This window comes from Stegastes partitus, unplaced genomic scaffold, assembly GCF_000690725.1.
Source record: "Stegastes partitus isolate 25-593 unplaced genomic scaffold, Stegastes_partitus-1.0.2 Scaffold208, whole genome shotgun sequence".
Taxonomy (NCBI): Eukaryota; Metazoa; Chordata; class Actinopteri; family Pomacentridae; genus Stegastes; species Stegastes partitus.
Window position 1 is genome coordinate 52,836 of NW_007577939.1, and position 23,627 is coordinate 76,462.

The 23,627-nt window shown below is 39.7% G+C and overlaps 1 protein-coding gene across 7 annotated transcripts in view; it reads right to left on the minus strand.

Moving 5' to 3' along the window:
• r3hdm2 (R3H domain containing 2) overlaps positions 1 to 23,627 on the minus strand; it is a 65,668-nt gene that overhangs the window by 36,515 nt on the left and 5,526 nt on the right. For all 7 annotated transcript variants that reach the window (XM_008280718.1, XM_008280724.1, XM_008280721.1 and 4 more), the window contains one exon: positions 474 to 639. The gene's annotated coding sequence lies outside the window, so the exon portion shown is untranslated. The remainder of the gene's footprint in view (positions 1 to 473; positions 640 to 23,627) is intronic.

The window sequence follows — 23,627 nt, forward strand, 5'->3', positions numbered from 1 at the left end:
CTAGTAATAAAAGTAAGTTTATTTTTAAAGTAAGAACAAAATGTAAACTACTGTCAGATCTCAACATGACCCAGTGTGACATTTACACTGCCCCTAGTGGCAACTCAACTCTAATGGAAGATACAGACAAGACTTTTTCATCCAAGCGGATGCACTGACATGAGGGCTAGTAAAGGGATGTAAACAGAAGGACCTGAATGAGAAAAAGCATACCCAGGACAACTGCTTCATCATCTCGACTCTTTTCTGCACTAAGGCATTTAAGAGTAAGCCACAACTCTTTCATTCCATTCATAAAAATCTGTTTTAGAATGTACTTTTCTAAAGATCCATTTTGTAATAAAACAAACAATTAAGTATTTTGACGTCCACTTTTCACTTTTGAGTACAAACCTGGTCCAAAAGACACATCTTTAGTCAAATAAGATTAGGAAAATAAACATGCACATGTGAAAAAAAAACACGATATTTACAGCGATCAGGTGAACTGAAGAGGCAGCAGTTAGCCAGCCAGACAAGGGGGAGGGGCACACCAACAGGCCAGCCACCACCTCAGCGGTCCTCTGGGGCCTCTTTCTCTTCTCTCCTCTCTCCCTCCGGCTTAGTGCAGCAGCATGGTCTGTCCTACAGTCAGGAGCCCTGGACACCAAGAGCAGAGGAGGAAGACACGGATGACGTCATGTTTCACACACTGAGTGACTCATCGCTGCTGCTGCTGCTGCCGCTGCTGCTCCTGCTCCTAATTCTTGCAGGGTGGGGGACAAAGCAGTAGAAAGCTCAGAGGCGACTGGTTAAACATTACCATCTAAAACTAGGTTTAATCTGCTAAATTGTTCATTATTGGACTTTGGCATTGGTTAAATAACAAGTACAGTGTGGGCACCAGCTTTTATGAATGGAAAATATGTTTTCTGAGAGAAAGCAAGTTAAAGATGTGGTTTTCCCATTCAAAATTTCTCCCTTGTAGAAAGACGTACCATCGAGCACAGCCAAGTGCACTGAAAATTACTGCCATGTCAACTATAGTTGTATTTCTTTACCTGAGTATCATTAGCTATTACTGCTAGTTAAGAACTATACAGTAATGCACTGCACATGCTCTGACTTTGAGTATTTTGTGTATTAACACCCTTGCCAATATTCTAATGAGGCTAGCCAATATACTGGCATTTCACCATACACCTACGAATTTAATGCAGAACTAGAACCAGATCATAGCCAACATTTGTCTGACCTATTCTGCATTAACTCATCTCCTTTGGTAGAACACACAAAATACATGCATAAAGCATGATTTTTCTGTAAATCCATTGTTGTCCTTGTAAACTCCTCTTAATTTAACTTTCATCACACAAAAACAGCTTATATTTGGGTAAATTATCATCAATAAAAGTGACTACAGAACTAATTATGATGATCTTACTCACATTTATATCCTCTAATGGCATCAAACAAATTCACATTTGGCACATGAAACAGAACTAAAAATTGCTTTGGGGTAAATACTAATGTCTTTAAACATACAGGCACCCAGTCACCAGTGAATAACAATCCATTGGTCGTACAAGCCTATGCTCTCTGTGTCACAGGGTCGAGAACAGCATTATCTGTGCAGCCTTGTTGAAATATAGATGAAAAGTAGCAAATCCTGCATACACACAGATATGCAATAATGATGTAATCACACACAGGCGCGGGCATCGGAAATGTAACGGCTAGCATGTATGCATGCAGCGTGGATGAGTGCCATTCATGTGTGTCCCTGCTTGTACCACAATGCTGTGCTGTTGAATAGATGAGTGAACAAACGAGGCAGGGATTCCCAGTGTGGGAAAGACCCAGGCAATGCAACAGCAAAGGCGTCATCAGCAGCAGTATCAGCAGCATTACACTACATCATTGACAAGGACACCCACATGCCCCAACCCCACTCTGCTTACACAAGTCTACCATACAGCAGCACAGGATACAGCCACACTGTAATGTAGGCATGACTTGTTTTCAAAATGATATCCTCCTTTTGCTTTCTTACAGTGTATTCATGCACACATGGTGCAAATCGTTTGGATTAGAAAGCAAAGATAATCGTTTATCTCAAGTGTCAATCTCAAATCTCATGGCTGAGCAGAGTGTTCTAGCTTAATGACAGGGAGGGGCTGCAGGACAAATTGTGAATCAGAGCCAGTAATAGGGTGCTTATGAATAAACCAGCTTTACCTATTCTCCTCCACCCATTTCTCTCTTATGTTTCCTCAGCTCTCTCATCAACACTCCCCCCAAGCTTCCCTCAACACACACGCACACGCGCGCACACACCAGCCCACAGGGTTGCCAAGGAGATGGTAACGTCATTCTCAACTGCTGCCATTTGTGTTGAGCGAGCAGCAGTGAGAAGGGAAGGGAGAAAAATGATATTAAAAATAAATACATGGATTGCAGTGTGCACAGACTGAGACAAAAGGAAAGACAGAAGCAGAAAGAACCGGGTACGGTGAAAAGGAAAAGGTGAGAGACTAGGATATGCAACTGCGGGTGATCCACCTTCTTTTTAAGCTCAGGCAATCTTAGAATGTAAAACAATGTGGGGTCTCTTATATTCAAATCATGGGACATCGAGTATTAAAGTGTCATATTAGTGCTGCTAAACTGATTAGGTCTCTGAGATGAATACTGAAAAAATAAAAATAAAAAAACTCTTCAAAGACTGCTTCAGTTGCCTTGACCAGCATAAATTAAACAAATACAATGACACTTTAAAACACAAAAATATACACTGATCAGCTATAACATGAAAAACCAATGACAGTGAGGTGTACATTACTTATCTCATTACAATGACATGTTTTACTTGAAAACCTTGGGTCCTAACATTATGTGGACGTTATGTTGACATGTACCACCGACCTAAACATTGTTGCTGACTTGGCATGGCAACAGTACTAAATGATGGTAGCGGACAATGCATCCTACTACACCGCAAAAATTGCGAAGGGTCAGCTCGAGGAACATGATAAAGAGCCCAATGCACTGATGTGTGCATCCTATGAATGCAATAAGCTTGGCGCATAGTGGAAGAAGTTTATAAGACTCACTGTCCAGCTGCACTGAACATTGAATGTGTTTAGTCATTTCAAATGCCAAAAGTGGAAGGCGAAGTGAAAAGCTAGCCATCACAAAATGAGGAAAGGAAGGAGGCATGATGTCCTTTTAACCCTTTCAACACTATAGCCTGCTATACCGGTCTGTGGCTTTCACCCCATTCAGCCCTGCAGACCACTTTACCGGTCTGCCACTTTGATCCCGTCTACCCTGCAGACGGGTATACCGGGCTCTAGTATATGGCGACTTTCTGTTACATTCATTTTAATTGTCTATCAGTGGGAATCCCCGTATATGAACAAGCGATTCAGTCATGAAATAAATTATGCAAAGAATGCCATTTGCTAGCGTAATCACCGCTACCCGTTAGCAGCAGCAAAGAAATATGTATGAAATAAATAATAAAAAGATCTATTGAGACAAGTGCAACAACGTCATAATGAAATTATAACAGTGAAGCCAGAAGTTACATTTCTGCTTAAAACTACACAAAGTAATGCTGTCATTCTCGCTTTAGCCAAAATTGAGGACAAAGTTCACTTGTTCGAGTAAACTTTATTCTACAAAACCCAACAGAGCTTTCCTTAGCTATGCTCAGTGTAGCTAATTGATGCGTACAGTGTAGAGAAGCTGCAGGTTCTAGCCATGCAGAACGGCCAGTCGTGTGGGTTAACACACCATACAAGTTTAATAATTACATGGAAGATTAATGATCGTGTGATCCTTTAAGGTTAACCATACCAGCATGCAACTTAGCTGATAGACCGGTGCACTGACAAAAAGTTCAAGGTGGAACTCGCACTCTAGAATTTCAAGTACATAGACATAAATAGACTTCTGACAGTAACAGTTTGGACCCCAGGGTGTACCAACCCAATTTCACAACGAACCAAACTTCCCCAACTGCACCACTAAACCTCTAGAATTTATTCCTTTAGTGCTGCTCTGATGTTGTTGAAAAATAATGCTGATGGTAATTAGGTCAACACAGTAGTATGGCCTCATGTTGCAACAGTGCTGTAGTATCTAGTCCCTAAGACTCTCCACAACTGGTTAACCAGACATACAAACTTAGCTACATTGTGTCATAATTAGGGCCCGACCGATATGGATTTTTTGAGGCCGATGCCGATATTTAGCAAAAAAAAAAACAAAAAAAACAGATAATTTCGAAAATATATGATGAATAAAATAGCTTCTTTTATGGTCCCTTAATGCTCACAACAACAAAGATATGAATTACAGGCAGAACATTTTACTGTTTTACAATACTTTGTCCTTTAGTATTTGTTTAACTATACAACAGAGAGGATTTTTTAAGTACAAAAACATGCAACAAAGCATTGAACATCATATGCATCAGTAAAAAAAAAAAAAAAAGTTTTTCAAACAGATATGTCTGTAACATGGGGTATTTTATTTTAAATTTGCATTGTGTATTTGTCTTTCTGTGGAGCATGCATGAATATAGCTACCAGTTGTACTGATGAATTTATCTTTACATTTAGGCCATAGGTGCATGCTGTATATAAGCAACATTACAAGTGAAGTTACTGGCAGAACATTATTTATGCAGCCCTCTGATGCCCTTTAACGTTGAATCACATTTTCTCTACTCCATTATTTTCTTTCCAATGAAGGCATGACCCATATGGACCAAAAGAAAAACCAGAGGATATGTCATCTTTGACAGAGTTGCATTTTAAATATATAATGGTCACAAATAGTCCAACACTAATGTTACTCCATAACAACACACAAAATGAGTTGCTGTTGCAGCCTGTGTCACGTTATAGTGTTTTCTGACAAAAGTAAAACTAAGAGTGACATGTTATCATGACGGTTCCTATCTATCTATCTATCTATCTATCTATCTATCTATCTATCTATCTCCTCTGCGTTCACATCACTACTCCTTATCACCTTGGCCTGCAGCTGACGGAGTGATGAACGGTCGTTCTGTGTCAGACTGTGTTGATGAGAACAAGTTAATAAAAAATTAAGTTACTTAAGTTTGTTAAAGAGTTGGATAAAAAGTTTAAAATGTTGTTTTCTGTAGTTTTCTGAAAAACCGAGTGAGCACTCTATGCGCTGTTTTGGTATCAGAATTTGCAGCAGAGTGAGTGATCTTACTGCTGTACGTCCATAAACGAAGTGTTTACAACAAGCAGCAGCAAAAACGGAGCTTTTCGTGGCGTTGCTGAAGTGTTTTTACACGCCTTGGAGAGTATTTGTCTTTGTACAAAATCGAATGGTAAAAAATCAATGTATGAAAGCGACTGTGACGCTTAATAGCATTTACTGTTTTATGAGAAATGAAGAATATATCGGCGTTTAATCAGCAAAACTCTGGCCGATGCTGATTATTTTGAAAAGGGCTATAATCAGCCAATTTAATCAGCCAGCTGATAAATCGGTCGGGCCCGAGTCATAATATGAGTTGTACACTGCAGACTCAACAACTACAATACCAGCAGCAGCACTGCTCTCTGCCTGTTGTGTCCCAGTTCAGTCAGTGTGTTGGTGGGCCTTATGCTGACATCTCTCTGGCAACTGTCTGAATCGTCACATGTGGCTGAAGATATGCAGCAGGGTAGCTGATTCACACAGGACATGGGCCAGTTACATCATAGCAAAAGAGTTATTCACATCAAATTAGCCTCATAAAGCCACTAACTGACTTGTGAAATACAGCAGGGTTTGGATATTTTCATCAAGTACTGAAAAGATAATTGATACAATTTTCAGACTAATCTCGCCATTGTGCAATTTTATATCAGTTCTATATAAATCTAGTTTTGCATTTTGTAAGAGTTTTTTTCTGAACTTAGCATGCATATTTCTTCACATTCAAAATTCTGTACACATCTCCATCCTCTGCATGCCACTCTGAATTATTACCAGATAGTTCAACAATCAAATGACATTACTGACAACCATGTTAGCGCTTCCTTCAGACACTTTGTTTGATCTCCGAGACAACATTACAGCTACAGGTGTCAGTATGAATTTATCTGTCTTCAGGACAGTAATTTAACTTTGCACATCATGCTATCTGACAAGGTGAATATATGAAACAAAAGTCAGGGCACTCCATCATGTGCACTTCCTGCCTTGTAGACTTACATGGGCCCTCCTGATGACAGGCAACCAGCTGAGACACAGGTCATACATCGCCCTGTCCACTGGGTCAGGTTACCACATCAAAAACAGCGAATGGGGGAGCCCTGACTGAGCTGTGCGAGTGAGAGGGCCAGTGAGTGAAACACACAGAAAGAACTATCTGCCTGGACAACACTGTGTGTGTAAGTGTGTGTTTGTCTTGAGGCAGACAGAATGCATATAACCACTTCAGACAGGAGGTGAGCTGGACTAAATATTTTGCACAGGTTTGAGCTCACTGTCAAATTTAGCTGCCCCAGGTCAAGCTGGGTCAGGGTCTCAGCAATAGTTAGCAGCCAGGCAAGCCAGAGAAGTGAGAGGAATTCTACTGCATGGCAGCTGGTTAGAGCAGAGCGATTATCTGTGGCAAGTCTTATTAACTGATTAACTTATCAGTCAACTAATGTCTCACTAATTGACAGACATCATTAAATTGGGAGCTAGAATCTACCGTTTGAGCGTTTAGTTCTTAAAACAGGTGACATTTGGCCAAATGTTATCGTTAACACAAAATTAAACAATTAGTGGATCCAAAGACAAATCTAAAACCAATCTTAATAATCAATTAATATGTGTAATAAAATAATAATAATAATAATAATAATAATAACTGTATTGTATTCAGGTTCCAGATCATTCAGTGTGGGGATTTGCAGATTTTCTCTAACTCATTATCATAAATCGAATATAATGGGGATTTTTAAAAACTTTTTTTTTTTTTTTACCACATCATGACAATCCATTAGATAGCACCTCATTAATTAGTTAATAATAAACAGTAGTTGATCAAGTCTCACTGTTTAAATTACAATTTAAAAGTCATAGTACAGACAGAGCACAAATGGACAGATGAATCTAAAGAGGCCATCTGTTCTCTTATTTCATGAATGGCAGCCAGAGTTAAAGTGAACAGAGAATAAGCACTGTATATTGCTACAATTCTGTTTGGGTAATTATTAAGCGCTGCTACTATGATCAATTATTTATTTCATTCACTGCATTATTTCAGATTTCATAATGGAGAAGCATGCATAGCAAACATGGCTCTCCATTTTCTCTGCAGAGGCTGAATCAAAGGTGAATGGAAGCACAGAATGCTGCAAACACGAGTGAGCAAGCACGTACCAACCCACAGACAGCAGTGGGAGAGACACACACAGGCAGCTCGACCCAATTCAGCTCCTCTGTATTCAGCTGCGCACCTCGCCCATTTGACGTCAGAGAGAACCCATTTCGCAAAAGGCAGCAAGGTTATGTCTTCGCAGAGCGGAGGCTGATGTGTGTGTACTAATGGCAGAGTTTGTGCAAGCTCAGTGCCTGCACATATTATATATCAGCATCTCTCGCAGTGGGTGCGTACCAGTGCTTGTCTGTGTCAGAGAGGATTCCCCTTTGCGTCGGTTGCACAATTTCACACAGGGAGGGGACGGAGGGGGCCGGCAGAGCACTAGGGACTTTAGAGGAACAGTCCAGGCACATTTGTACTAAAGCAGATACTGTTCTTCACTTCCAAAAAACATGGATAGATACATCATTGGTCAATACTCCAAAATATCATTTTCTGGAGTATTGGTTATATAAAAAGGAGTAAGTGACTGTGTGGCTTAGAAAAAGAAAGCCAAGAACTTTGATGACGACAGCATCTTGACCCACAGACAAAATGATATCCTGGAGGCACAAAAACACAGATGAGGGAAACATAAATGGTCAAATGCAGCGGAAGACAGGGTTTCTCTTCTTCCATCTATGTCTCTTTCTGTCCTTCTCCCTGCCTCCTCCTCTCGTTTCTCTTTCAGTGCTACGAGGATACCCCTTCCTACCTTCCTCCACTTTCTCTCTCTCTCTCTCTAAATGTTAGCTCTCTCTCCCTCTCTTTTTCTTCCTCTTTTAATGTGTCTTCTTAAATTGTCAGGCCTACTGCTGACGCCATCCTCCTCCACTCAGCCAGCCCACTCAGTCCTGTGGGACGAGCTATGACTCATTCTCTCCCTCCTTCCCTCCTCTCCCTCCGTAGTTACCTACCTACCTTTCAGTAGCTTTTTCTCTCTCTCTCTCTGATGCTCTCATTAGTTATAACCTCTGTATAGTTCTATGCTGTGTGTGAAGGAACATACAGAAGGTGAATGCATAGAATAAATCTGATAGAAGAATAAAAACAGAAGTAGAAAGTGGGTGATGGAGAGAACTGTATGTTGGCCAAGTAAACGACAGTCTCTCCTCTGCATAATGAATGAATACCAGTGGAGAGAGAGGGGATCCTGATCTTGGATGCATTATTGATGAAGGCAAGAGTGCAGGAATGTGGGTGAGGGAGATAAATACTGAATTCCATGTGGGCCAAAATTAAACAAGTACATAATCCCCTTCATTGCAGAAAATATTAAAGCAAGAAAAAAAAGCAAGTAAGTAAAATAATTAGGAATAAAACAATTTATTATAAATTATTCAATTATTCTTCCTTCTGTAACTACAAACCTTTATGTATATTTATTAATATTTCATAGTGATCACTTCCACGTGAGTTTTTGTTGCAAATAAGATGTTGAAATAGCATCATTACGTTATAATTATGCATTTCCTGTAACAATAGGTTTTGGTACACCTCACAAAAGTGAATAATTAATTATAAAGCAATAGGACAGCAAGGATGGGGGTTCGCAACATATTAACAAATATATGTTAAATATTAACTTGTTTATTTACACTCATTTGCTCTGCATTAAGGTAACAAAAACATATGCATTTTCTTACATGACAATAATGCCATATTTGCATCATCAGGATGATCCAATGTATCTAACCAAGCACTCTTTATTCATCATGAAGTTGTATCAACAAACAGAATCAGTCTACATGCAGTAAAGGCAATGTTGCAATGTCGATCTTACAATTCCATGTATTTTCCTATCACTTCTGATAATTTAATAAATAAAAACATCAATAATACCTTAGGACATGAAACCCCAGTTCAGTTAAAAATAAAAACAAAAATGAAACTCCAGTTCAGTTAAAAAAAAAAAAAAAAAAAAAAACGGAATTAAAAAAATAACTATTTTTATTCTCAATTCTTTAAAAATCATTTTGGCACTGGTGATTTTTCTTTTTGTGCTACTTTTTTGGGTGGGCACCACATAATGCTTAATGCGGGAAAAACTGACAAAGACAAGACCACATTTAAAGATGTGACAAACTGTGCACAGATAAGGAAGGAGGCAGAAACAAATCTTACGTGAGAACAACCACAATGAAAGAAAGTGCTTCTGAGGAACAACTGGAGATAGAAAATGAATCACAGCTGAAAACATCTTGTTGGTGATGTTGACAACAAGGAAATATATTTGTCTGATGACAGTGCTCAAAATAAATACTACATTTCTACCTATTAAGGATTATGTTCTGTGGCTGGTAACTTTCAGATAAAAGAGTGCTATGAGAACTAAAAATATTTTTGTTTGGAGCTACAGCTTGGCATAACAGCCCATCAAAAAAAATGTAACATCTACGAGCCTGCTGGGCCTGCAAGACATCTTCCATATCGGCGTGCATATCATAAAGATGGATTCAAGGGGAACGTTAATAAACAGCAGTACAGCACATTCCACAAAGGCACCTTTCAAAACTGACAATTGCAGAATATTTGTAATAGTCTATAATCATCACCATAACACACCCAATGCTCAGTACAATTGAGTACAAACTCCACACAAATAAACTTCAGTGTAAGTATGCAAATCACAAATCACTTTCTCATCTGTGCCTTTGATTATAGCAGATTCATTTATACTAGTACTTGGGTTATGGGAAGCAACAGTATAAAATAATTCTACATTCATGTAAAGTTTGGAAGACAGAGGTGCTGAGTATAAAAGCTGTTCAAATGAAATAGTGCTCAGTAAAAAGCTTCTCATGTTTTTTGAGAACAACCAAATTTTAGCTTTAGAGCTGAGGTGGTTCCCAAAAATTATGTTAATGCTGAATGACTTGACTCACCACTCGAAGTCAATTAAATGTCTAATGTCTGGTAAGAATTTAGACACACAAACATTTTAACAGCAAATGGTGAAACATCAGCAACAATAAAGTCTGTCTACCCAAAAGGTGAGCATCTCACAATCTTCAAACCTTCTGGACAGCCAGAAACATGATTAAAAACAATGTCATTTCTTAGGTGTAAAACAAGTAAATATTGTGTATATTACAGTGTCAGCTTTGTCTTATCCCCTCAAGTACTGTAAGGAGATTTGACAAAGATTCTGAATGCTCCACTTGAGCTGCTAATTTAAATGTATAACTATGTCAAAATGAAATTGGGTGGCAGCTCCTATACTTATTATACCTTATGTAATTCATCAGCTTCTTTTAGTGTGAGAAGCAGTGTGGAAGAGGGTGTGAGAGAGACAGGGAGGAAAAAAAGAAGAGAGAAAGATGGAGGAGCAAGGGGTGGCTAGTGAGACAGGAAGAGAGGAAAAACTTCTCAATGATGAAACAATCTGCACTGTTAAGCGATTGGACCAGGCTTCCACCAATGGGAGGACCAGCTCCATGGCAACAGGCTCTGTCACCAAGAGAAAAGCAGCCATATCCCTTAACACCCCCATATTTTTCTCTCCTTTTCTCTCACACGACCCCCCTCCTTTCCCCAATTACAAGGCCCAATGTATTTATCATTGGGTACTCGCATAAAGAAAAATAAAACAGCACAGACATACACAAAATACACAGCAGCATCATGGGCTACTTATAGCCGGAACAACACAGCTTAATCGCACAGACACAACAAACACACACATGACCAAACAAGGATTGCAGATGTACACACAGACTTAATGGGGCTTACAAAGTCATCAGAATGTGAGTCATTCACACACACAGTTATTTAAATGTGAAGATTGGCTATGACTTCCCTCACACACTGTCTGACTGCAGACAGTTCTGTTCCACTCCATCCTGATGAGAGCAGTGACTAACTATGAGGTCTGGTGGAGCCGAACCTTGAACTAAACAGATTGAGCTCACAGACACAAGAACAGGCCTCCAGAATAAGTAAGTGGGCCCCAGCAGATAGACACTGCCCTTTAAACACACATTGTCCATATGCACAATGTGAAGTCAGCATACAACAGAGGGTATCATTATAAAGTAACGACCCTTCTTTGCTTGACTAGGCCAGCTTTACAGGTTAAAGTTACCTTATATGGGCTAGTAAACCACAGGATACTCAACCTTAAAGTCAAGGTTAACCCTAAATTATACTGAAAATGCCATTGCCTCAAACAATACAATTTAGCTTGAGTGCATTGTGGGACAGAAGTCCTATCAGGGCACGGATAATTCATAATTATGAGTAAAAGCAATACCTTAAATGCAATGTGTGTGATGAAGCATTGTGCATCCCAAAACCCCACATGCACAGTACTAGTTAAGAATTTGTTGGGAATTGTTTCTATTCCATTTCAATTTACTATGCCAAAGAGGTATGTACCATTTTTGCAGACAGGTAGCGACTCTGTGTAGCAGGGGAAATATTCTGAACAAAAATAAAAATGCAGTATGTTCTATTAAATTCCATTAATTCTTTTTAACATGGTTGAAATTTTTTTTGTTCCATCATATGGCATCTCTACAACAGAATGGACGGCATGAAACAACCAAGTACACACAATATTGGAAGTGATAAAGGGCAGAACGAGAGCGGGGTCATAGACCAGAAATAACAAGTCAGTAATGAGTCAAACAACATCTAGAGTTAATGATGTTGTTGATGCTGACTTGTGAAACGTTGTCCCAGTCATCCTGAAAGGCTTAGCAAAGATGGCGGACATTTTGGGGGGAAAAGATTATGTCATTTTTAGGGTTTTAGGGTGCTCAGGTGCCAAAATAAAACCCATTACCAACCCTCACAATTGAAATTAGATTTTTTTTCCTCTTTCTCCAAGATATTTCCGAGAAAATGGTGGACATTTACAGTTAATCACTTCAGGGAGACATTGGTCATGTTGCATTAGAGTGCACACCTGGGCAGTGCCACAAATAGTTGAGAAACAAATTAAAAGTGTGTGTGCACGTGTTGCTGCACGTGGTTGTAAGGAGTGTTTCCAATGCAAACCATCAAAAATGCAGTTCACACCAAGAGAACACACCATCACGCACTATTTCAAATATGGCAAATCCAGTCTTTCAGGAACCACAAATGACTCACTTAATGAAAACTGTTAAGAAAAAGGCTTAAAACCTCACAAAAAATTGTTGCTGGTATCCCAATTATTTGCCACAATTTTATTAATAAAAAAAGAAAAGTGCAAAAGTGTGGAGGAAGACGAGAAAAGACACTGATTATTAGACAGAAACTTACACATAGTGAGAGAATATGTCCTTTTGACTGCAAAAAAAAATATTTCTCACAAATAAAGCAAAGGGGGGGAATGTCTGATCTTGCTTTGCAGTGTGCTTCAACATTACATCCACACATTGTCCTAAAGCAGTTGAACAGTACCAACTTCCTCCCACTTGTTGGTAGGTATTTGTGTTTATACGGCAATATAGTCATTGAGTGGCTTCGGTTTAAACAGCTAAGTAAACATGATAAAGGCAATATTAAACACAGTAGAAGCATATCAGTATAATATGTCCACTATCATTTCTGGCCTGATCAAAATAGATCAATACACAAAACTGTAAAACTTATGTAAAATTCATAAGCATGCTATTGTAGCAGAAATGTGAACTCCAAAGCTCAGTTGACAAAATGATTAACCACGCTAGGCCACAGTTACAAACTGCCCACTCTACAGAACTGTAGTCTTTAGATCAATATCGGCTCAGTCAGTTACCATGATTGACGCACATGCTGTGGAATAGCCAAGTGTGATGGATGACCTACGAAGGGCAACTAAAAGGAAAAAGAAATCACCTGACAACTAAGGAGGACTTGAGGTACAACTTCAGAGGGCTGGGTCAGTGGACTGAGACACAGTTAGACACAGCGAGGGGTTTCCCTACACACAGTATTTCACTTCTTAAATCAAAGTCTAAGAATCCATCCATCCATTCATCCATTATCTATACACCGCTTTATCCTCACTAGGGTCGCGGGGGGGCTGGAGCCTATCCCAGCCGACTTAGGGTGAAGGCAGGGGACATCCTGGACAGGTCACCAGTCTATCACAGGGCTACACTTAGAGACAAACAACCAAGCACACTCACATTCACACCTACGGACAATTTAGAATCACCAATTAACCTCAACATGTTTTTGGAGAGTGTGCGAGGAAGCTGGAGAACCCAGAGAGAACCCACAGTGCACTGGGAGAACATGCAAAATCCACGCAGAAAAATCCCAGTACCCCCACCGGGACGCGAACGGGCGATATTCTTGCTGCGAGGCAACAGTGCTACCCAACTGCGCCACCTTGCAGCCCCAAGTCTAAAAATCCTAACTCTTAAAATGCATGCATTTAGGTGAGGCAACAAAGCTCATGATAACCTCGATATCTGCTGTAACACGACATGATTTGTTTGTAGGTACAGTTTGTCCGTTGATGTTAAGTGACTCCTTTACTCATTTGCTAATTTCAGTCCAAGTGTAAAACTGTACAGTGACAACTCATTATTTGTAGATGGTGAAAACATTGCAGATTATCAATTTTAAAAACATAAGTACTTGAAATCACCTAAAGAGATTAGAGCACCAAGGCTTTTAATGTGTGAACTGGGACTTAACAACAAATTTCAAATCAAGGTTTGAAACAAAGCAATTAGCAAATCTCAATGGCTGCAATTTAAGATGTAAGGCTTTCTACATTGCTCAATAGATTTTCAGGGGTTGTTTATGCTTGCCCATTGATCAATGAATGTCATGAAGCTTGACTTAAAAAAAAAAGAAGAAAAAAAAAGAAACAGTAATAATCATATTGCAGATCAAATTGGAATAACAACTTCTGTGAAAAAAAAATTGCAATGAGATATTTTCCCTAAGTGATTTAGCCCTAGTGTGCACACTATTTTCCAGTTAGGTGTCTCTAACAGGTGAATGTTGAGCTAAAGTTAGTTAAAGTTAAGTGAGCTGCCCCACTGTTGCTATAGCTCAAAAAACCTGCTAACAGCACTATGTTGCAAGATCTCTTGCTAAAACACCCGAGGTTATATGGCAAGAAGTTACATCTGGCTAAATTCCTGCAGCAAAGCAATGTGATGTCATCCAGTGTCCGCGCTGTTGGACAATGACATATATCCCAGATAAACCACAGGACTATAAACTGCTGTGCAGTGTTTTGGCATGTCAAAGATCCAAAGTGGACTTCCTGGATCGTATGTCATGTTTTCAGCAGTGTCTGTAGCAACACACCCACACCAAGAAGCTCCTTGCGTTTTTTTTTAACACAGTGCTATTTTCGGGTCAGACCACTGGGCTATTGGCTGAATAGGTTAAATAATGCACTGACCAATAACTGGATATGTCCAGATTGTGGTCGATGTCGTCTATGATCTCCACAAACACGTCTGTTTGCCACAACCACACTTATTGACAGCTTTTAAGACTGCCATGCCACAGCAACAATGGAGGCTTGAGTGCTGCCAGGCATCTAGCCAATCAACCTGCCAGGCCGTCTATGTTGGGCCAGTGCAAAGGGGATCTCATACAATGTGACGTGTGCACTCCAGTATAGCCAACAACATTGCCAGTCATTCAGAAATCCATTCACCCACTATCCAGCTAACCAACACTCAGCTCAGCGTGCCACCAAGAAATGTCCTTCAACTCATCTTCAGAGTTTCATCTCCTTCCTTCATTCCCCTGGCACCTGACCAGCTAAACACTAAATCCCACAGGACACAGTTCCACAGGTCAGGGTCTAAAAATCAGTCACAAACCCCAAACAGGATCTCGTTATTACACACCAGATGAGATCTCTAGTATCCATTAACTAAGACAGCACTAAAATTAGAAATAACAGTAACTGTGACAGTAAGGCAGGTCAAACAAATAAAAACATGGCCTGTCCTTTATGCATTAGCATTACAACATGCATTGGACAACTGCAATGTTCCAACAATGATGACACTGTGCTAAAATAGAAAAATGGGAGGATGATGACAGGCCTGCTGTTAGCTGGACAAGCTGTAGACACAAAATGATATGCACACTGTGTAGATTCTTTGACATGTAAGTCCAACTAAGCAGGGCTAACATACTATATTTGAATACAGTTCATGCAGACCCTAATCTAGTCACCAACCTTCTACTTGACATATTTGGAAAATTAAACATTACAACAAAGTCATATTCAAAAGACATCTACCCAAGTCCACAAATCTCCATCCATCCTTCATGAAAATGCTTACGTTACACATATTGAATTCAGGAGGTCTTGGCTCCTTGTATTTGAAATTTGCTCCCATTGTTAAATTCATAGATATTTTGCTTCCTATTCACCTATTTTACATATGAGAGAGTTACTTAGTATGATACTGGCAACACTGCAGCCCCTGCACAGATTAGGAGGTAGTGTTAATTAGAGAAACTGCACACGGCAGCGACTCACAAGATCACATAGCTGACCTGACAACAGTGGCAGGTCAGCGTTGCGCTGTGCGATGCCATCTGTTTACCTGCAAAAGCCAACCACTCCCAATGTTTCTGCCTGCCAAAGGAGAGCAATTTATCTGTCCCCACCTTCTCCAGTTTTTCTTGCTCCTCCATCCCTCAAATTCCCAATGCATTATCACAACCTTCTAATTATGTCCGAAACAACCACTCCTAAACTTGTTCTGTTTAAATATAGCATGTTTGCAAAGGCAATCTATTAGACTCAGAGGCCTCCAACTGACACCTCTTGCTTTCTCTCAGTTGCTCCCTCTGTCTGTCTCTCTAAAAACCTCACCAAGTGGTTATGTCTCTTAATCAGTCTCATCAAGGCCTAGAGTAAGGCAAACATAAGACTGGGCTAGTATAATTTGCACCACAGTGCCATTTGCCTTGATTACATCAGCCCTATAGCAGACAAAGGTACAATTTTTCTCTTTATTTCATTGTTTAGAAAAATGCAATTCAGACTTTAATAGCCACATGTAACTAAGTGACAAAAATTACACTACCAAAATTGCACATGAAATAACATGCATTAAAACCATAAAAAATGCCAATGGAAGACAACGCAGCAGTAAGTTAAATGAAGAGAGCTGTGGAAGCAAGATACTACAGAACAAGGACAAAAAGGATGTAAAGTGAGGCTTTATTAAATCAGACAATTAGCTTTTTTGTTGTGGTTTTTTTTGTTTTGTTTATTTATTTATTTTTACAAATTCTGTCACTATTTTCATTATCTGTATGCTTTAATCTATACAAATAAACCAAAAAGCTTCACCTTCTTTTTTGAAAAAGCTCCAGGTGAGAAAGTGTAAACCTTCTGACTTGGGCAATTACAGCAGCACTGTCTTCAGGGTTTGCGATTGATTTTTGTCCTCCCTTCCTCTCCCTCTCATGCTTCCTCTCTTACATCCTCAGTCTTTTTTCCCACGCATTGGCAATTAGTATGCAGGAGTGTGGCTATAGGAGCACCAACTACCTGGGGAGCAGAACTCCACTGTCACAAACAAACAAAAGTATTGGTCATACTCACAGACAAGGATGCGCATACAAATTTCATAATGTGAGAGGTTTGACTTTGTTTTGTCAAAGCTAAGCACCCCGCTTTTTTCATTTTCAATTCATTTTTCATTATTTCATTGTACCTGTCTTGTCTTGCTTAAGATAAGGGTTAATATGTTGACTAACAGAGAGCAGAAAGAAAACAGCAGTAGCTCTAGTAATCTGACACCAAATGGGCAGCTTCTATCTAATTTGGCATTGCTGTGGTGGTTGTCTGTCTTTTGTATTTCTATTAGACAAAATGGTAGAATCATGGGATCATTGTCCTTTTATGAAAATCATGCTACTTGAATTAAGGCGCATCACTTAGGACACTGATTCATGTTGATTCATTATAATGCTGAAAGAGATGCACACACGTACACAAAGACGCAGATATTATATAAACAGGCCATATCCAGCACAAGACAGATCTGGGCCAAGTGAACAAAAAAGAAAAGGATAAAAGGAAAAAGTGATGAGGAGGATTGTGAGTTTGATTTTGCTATAACCATGAAAACAGTGAAGGAAAGGGAAAAGCCAGGTCTTCAAAACCTGAAACAGTGCTCAGGCCATGAGGATGGCTTGCTATTTATAGCGACAGATTTTTTATTCAAGAGGGCTCTGCTGTTGTGCTTTCTCTCACGCTTGTGCTGCTTCTCTCGCACCTCCTCTCTATTCTCTCTGTTCCCGCACACTGTGTTCAACAAATAAAGGGGGAAAACACTGACATGCAGGTATGTAAATTGCATTCAGATATCAAAAAGAGTTTTATCAATTCGGATGCATTCATAAACATCTTTATCACAACCTGTTACTGCAGATTCAAGCCAAGAGGGTCAGTGAGGATAAATTTCAGGGTCTCTGAATACAGAACTTTTCAATTGCCTTATGTAAGCCCATAGGTTGTCCTTTTCCCCTGCACCCCTCCCTCCTCAGTATGACAGTATTGCAGAGGTACGCCTACTTCTCAGTGACTCTCCACCCCACCAGGCCACCTCCACCATCCCTCCTCCCACACAGGGACAGTGGAAGGGAATTCCTCATTACCTCAGCATTTGCCTCACTAAATAGATTTTGTGTGCGCCTGTACATACATATATGAAAATAAACTGACCACAAGGCACAAGCACCATTAAAGCCAGCACACACGATAGCATATTACAGTTTAGAATGTTTAAAATCCATCTATGCAAAATCCAGTCAGGATTGTCTTTACAGCTCTGGCACAGTGATGAAATGACTTCCACTTACATAAGTAGACACAGTCTCCACAGTATATAAAACAATCTTCCAGTAAAATCTATAATAGGATTCCTGCACTGTTACTGAGGCATAATTAAAAAGACTGCTGCAGGAACTTTACAAAGAGCAATAATGAAATGTGCCATGATAAGAGGTAATTACTGCAGAGGCAACGGTGGCATTTCAAGTCAAATCTAAAGCTGAAGAAGCTACATCTTACCTACAAATTATTAACACCCACTGACAAGGACACACAGACGCATACATACTCACAGCACATCCTTACTGTATTTAGAGATCAGTTCTGTGGATCTCCAGCCAAGTCGGATCAGGTGTCTCACAGATAAAAGCACATTATTGCAGGAGAAGCAGCTCTTGATCAAGACAACGCGGGCATTTGCTTTATCTCGCTAAGTAGTACAAATAAATGAAATCCATTTCCTGCAGCATGTAAATAGCAGAGTTTCAGGAGTGTTAAGGTCTGTCACTCTCCTCGGCTCATTCTACTTTCTTCATCTTCATGCTTGCTGTGCTCCTGTCTGTAGGTACTACCAGTTCTGTTTTCTTAATGGGTTTCATAAAAATGGTCTGAAAACTCTATTTTGACTGCCCCCTTTCTTTTTCTGAATGAAGCACAGGCACAACAGAGAAACCGAAAACCTTGCTTGCTAGCTGGCTCCCTCTGTCTCTACCACTCTTATGCTATCATGCGCACAGTTTTCACCGCTCCCTTCTACCTCCAACCCTCCCTTTCGTGTGGATTCTCGCTCTCTCCCTCTTACATATCTTGTTTGCTCTCTGCCTCTGTGAAACAATATAATTGCAATGACAGCCAAACCAGGGCGCGCAAGAAGCCCAGCTGTTTAAAAGGGCTGCTTGGATCAGCGAGTATGTCACTTGATACAACAGCAGGACTCTATAAAGAGAGCTTACAATAAATAGATGCATTCTTTCAGAGCTACAATTTTAGGTTTGGTACTTTTTTGCAAAAACAACATTACTTACATCTGTAGACAGACAGAGAACACAGTCCAGCCACATGCTAGTCATCATTCGTCACTCTCCATTTTATGGAAATGTCTGAAGTCATTTTCTGTAGCCTGTGTCTTGACAAACAAAATGAGCTTAAAAGTACTGACAGCTGCTGGTGAAACAGAGCACTGCTGCTATGGTCAAAATAAAGTATTATAAAGAGGGGATTCTGAAGGGAAGACAGTGGTGAGGAATATCGAAACCACCTCATTATCAAGGAAAAACCATAATCCCACAAGACAACATATTTGCATGTTCTCCCTGCAGCCACCAATTGCAAGCGGCAGCTGAAAGATGCAGCGGAAAAGAGGCAGTCAAAAGTTCAGCATCAAAGGAAACGTCAGCAGGGAACTTTACGTAAGGGCAGGAAAAGCAGGAATGACTGTCTAATAGATGGTTAAGTTGCTGAGCTGACAGTATGTGTCCAGGCTTTATTGGGCAAAAATTTAACAGGTAAATGTGTGGCTAATTTAGGCAGCATTGCAGTTTCAAATAACATTTAAGTAGCAGTGCCCAGGCCAGTCTTTGACTATGATCAAGCTGACCAATATACAATGTCAACAGTCCACAGTGGGAAAATTAGTGGGAAATCTTTGCAAGGTAAACAAATCAGTGGTGATATGTGTGATGTATGTGTGTGAAGTCCACCATCCACAGCCTGCATCAAAACAGCTGGACCTGTTATTTTCAAGGTGAGCCTTGAAAAGGGGGACACACTGGAACAGAACAAAACACTGTCCTATTTTCCAGCATTGACACCGGTCAAGGCTAGTGTACATTAATGCTTTCTTTTTTCAAACGACTATACAGCTGCAGTCTTGTTGCACAGACTGTGAACATAATCATTAATGGAGAGGTAATAGTGAATATCAACTTAACACAGAACTCATTTCAAGAGTGACTTAGGTGCCTCAAGTGCATTTCTAGACAATTTCCTTCTTTGTACAGTTGTAAAACTTGAAATTTAGCCCTAATTGTGAAACGTATTGGTTGCCCATTTGGCAACCCTGGCTGGTCATTGCTGGATTTTTCAGATTTCCCACGCTGCATCAAGTCTGTCTCATTCATTTCTCACTTTTACTGTATTGTGTTTATTCATCATTTTAAATCCATAGTATCTCAGGTATTAGTGTTGGTGGCTGAATTATCCTGGTAAAATGCAGAAAATGCTTTAACCAGTTTTCCAGTTCATGTAACACTTTAGTCCTACTCAAACTTGCTTTCTCAAAAGACTGTTTTCAGGTGCTAATGGGTCTAATACAAATACAAGATAGCCCAGCAACTTTTCAATGCTTATTTTCAAGGGGACTGCACTGCTTTAAAGTACTACAATCTGAGACAGAAAACAGGCCTACATCCCAATAAAAGCAGCTTGGGTGCTTTGAGTTTTTCAACAATGGCCATTTGTCATTCATATAACATGTAGTAAATCTTAGATTTGACTCTTTAAGATAAACAAGGCAATGCTCTACTTCTGCACATCTCCTTCTACAAAGTTATTCTTGCTTACATATCATCCCAAGCTCACATCAATAGTCTATGTTTATTGTGTTTTTGAATATATATTGAATTTCACTTCAACTTACACACAATCAATATAAAGACAGCTTTGTGGCTCAGTGGTTAGCAGGGTCACCTCACCAAAGCTAAGATTTGTGGACCCTGAACAAAATATGCCAGCAGAGAAAATAGACAGACAGATTTTGAGCATAGGACTGGCTTTCTAACCTTACTTAGCTACTTAAGACAAGAAACCAACCAATGACTCTGCAATCCTTAGCATGGCCTTGAAAAAAGGTCTGTCTCAGGTTGACCACATGACTGGGATAAAGGGGATGGCATGTACTAATGCCACCTAATGCCTCAAAACAAGTCCAGCCACTTCTTCTGCACATTGAGCAGCCAGGTAGCTTCTTGTACAGGACAGTAAGAGACTGGCTTAGAAAGAAGGAAGGAGAAAGCGGAGGAGCTCAACAAGGGTCAGTAGCCAAAGATACCACAGATAGACTGTTAACACGATCACCTAACAAGGTTTTGCAGTTTCTGTATGCAGCATAGAGCTGAAGAAAATCTATCAAGAAACACCAGGAAAATTGTTATTGGTTACAGTGCAAATATACAAACAGGCCAAAATAGACGTTACCAAAAACAACTTTCAATGAGCATTACCAGCTTCTTCCTAACTGCATGGATTAAGTGATGCCCCTTATGAACCAAATCTTTTAATAAAATAGAGCTGCACATACACCAAGCCAAGCCAATGGATACTCATTCAATTTACCTGCAAAAAAATAACATTTCAGAACTTTGCAACAATGACACTGGTTCAGGCAGGCCCATGTACCCAATCTGAGGACAGACGTATGGCCACACAACTCGTCACCTCCCATTTGCTTCAATTAATAATTTACATGAAAGCTAGCAATGAAGAATAGATACTGAAAAAGAAGATTGACACAAAAGGGGAAGACATCAAAAGAAAATTAGCTCAGAAAACAAAGAGAACAGGAAAAGAAGGGGGTACATATAAAGATGGAGAGAGAGAGAGAGAGAGAGAGAGAGAGAAACAGAAGCAGGAGTGGTTAAGAGAAGAGACAGATAGAAGCAGCAGCAACAGCACCACGCTTGGTGCTCTGGCAGAGATCTATAAATAGCTCTTCAAATCTCTCTAGAAAAAGCCACTCTTCTACTTATGCTGCTGCAAACAGAGATTCAGAGACAGAAGTAGATATGGATACCCGGCTGACAAATAAACAGATATCATATCTTACAGAATAATAGCTGCCTGTTTTAACATGAAACACAGTACTAAAGACACTTTCACATTAACCACTTCAGCTTTTGTAAATATTTGATTGTACAAAGTGAATGCAGTAAAAGCAAGTAGGTTACCTCCAACACACAAAATCGCATGTTTTACTGGTGTACAAAAAAAAAAAGATTTGGTTGTAGTCATGCATCTTGTAAGGCAACATAAGCAGGTCAGAAATTGTTACACCTAACAAACAAAGAGTTTCTCGCTATTAAAAACCAGCATAACTAAGTAATGCAGAATGTCTTACAATGCATTAAGATCTGCAACCTGCATGGCACAAGGGGGGAAATACTTTGACAAGGAGGCAAGATCCTCCATCTTTCTCTTTGGTGGCCTTAGCAACAGTAGACTGTTGATTCAGTGACTCACCTCCACCAGATCTTGCTATGGATAAACCTTTTCTCAATGATACTATACTTACACCAGCAACTGGACTGAGTGTTTCTAAGGAAAGATACGTTTCCAAATGCACAAAATTAGAGGAAATAGCTGCATTGAGGACCCACCTGATGCACAAAAAAAGCACTCAGTCTACCCATCCTTTAAACCATAAAAACTGAACTTGTTCTATAGGGATATCTCCTTAAGTTGTTGTTTACTTTAATTCAATTCAATTCAATTTTATTTGTATAGCGCATATTTACAACAACAGTCATCTCATAGCGCTTTAAGTTATTAAGTCTATAAAGGAAGGAACTAATTGGAATATTTTCATGACAATCTCAACATAAAACACGACTATGTTGGCAGTCCCTGCCTGCCACTTTCCAATTCCTAATAGCACATGACTGGCCAATACCAACCGATGTGAATTTTTTGTTTTCAGACACACATGCCATTTTCCCAGAGCAGATGTTTGAATCACAGCTCTGACAGTCTGTGCTGTGATCCCAACTAGCTTGTCACAACAGTCTTGCTATCTATTTTCGGAATGAGTGTCAAAAAGTAGAGCTAAAGCCAAGACACAGAGTGTAATGGCCATTTGTCAAATATCTCTTGACAAACCCCATTTCTTTTCTGAATCCTCCTCAGCAGTACTATACTAACTGTCTGGAACAAATTCTAATTAATCGCAATGAAGTAATGAAGAATTATGCCTCACTGAGCAAAGGCCTAGGTTGACTGACATTAACTCAGTTTGGAATGTGGCAAAACAAACTCAGCAGTATGTTAAACACAACATAAACTTCTAATCCATAATGCAAACAACACCACCTAGCCATGCATTATAACTGTGTGTGGACTACTTTCTCAATCAGCGAACTTGGATTCAGCTTCTCAGTGAAATTGCCACGTAATTATCCATACAAACTATGAATTTACAACCTCAGATGAATTTGTTATTATGCCTTGTTTGCTGTGGTTTCAAACAATCAGTGAATGCACGAAAACATACACGCCAGGGTGTAATGGCATAAATTACACCTTGTTGTCACCATCCAGTGCTTGCTTTTAGCATGGCTGCAACGCAGAACTACAAACGATTCCCAATACCTTCATTGCAATTCGTTCAAATAATCACTTAATTCCCATCACTTAAGTCACACATACAGTCACAGAGTTTCAGTCATGTCTCTCTGTTACGATAAGAAGCATAAAATGTTAACATGGCAATCTCGTGTCTGGCATGGAGAACGCGGACTTTAA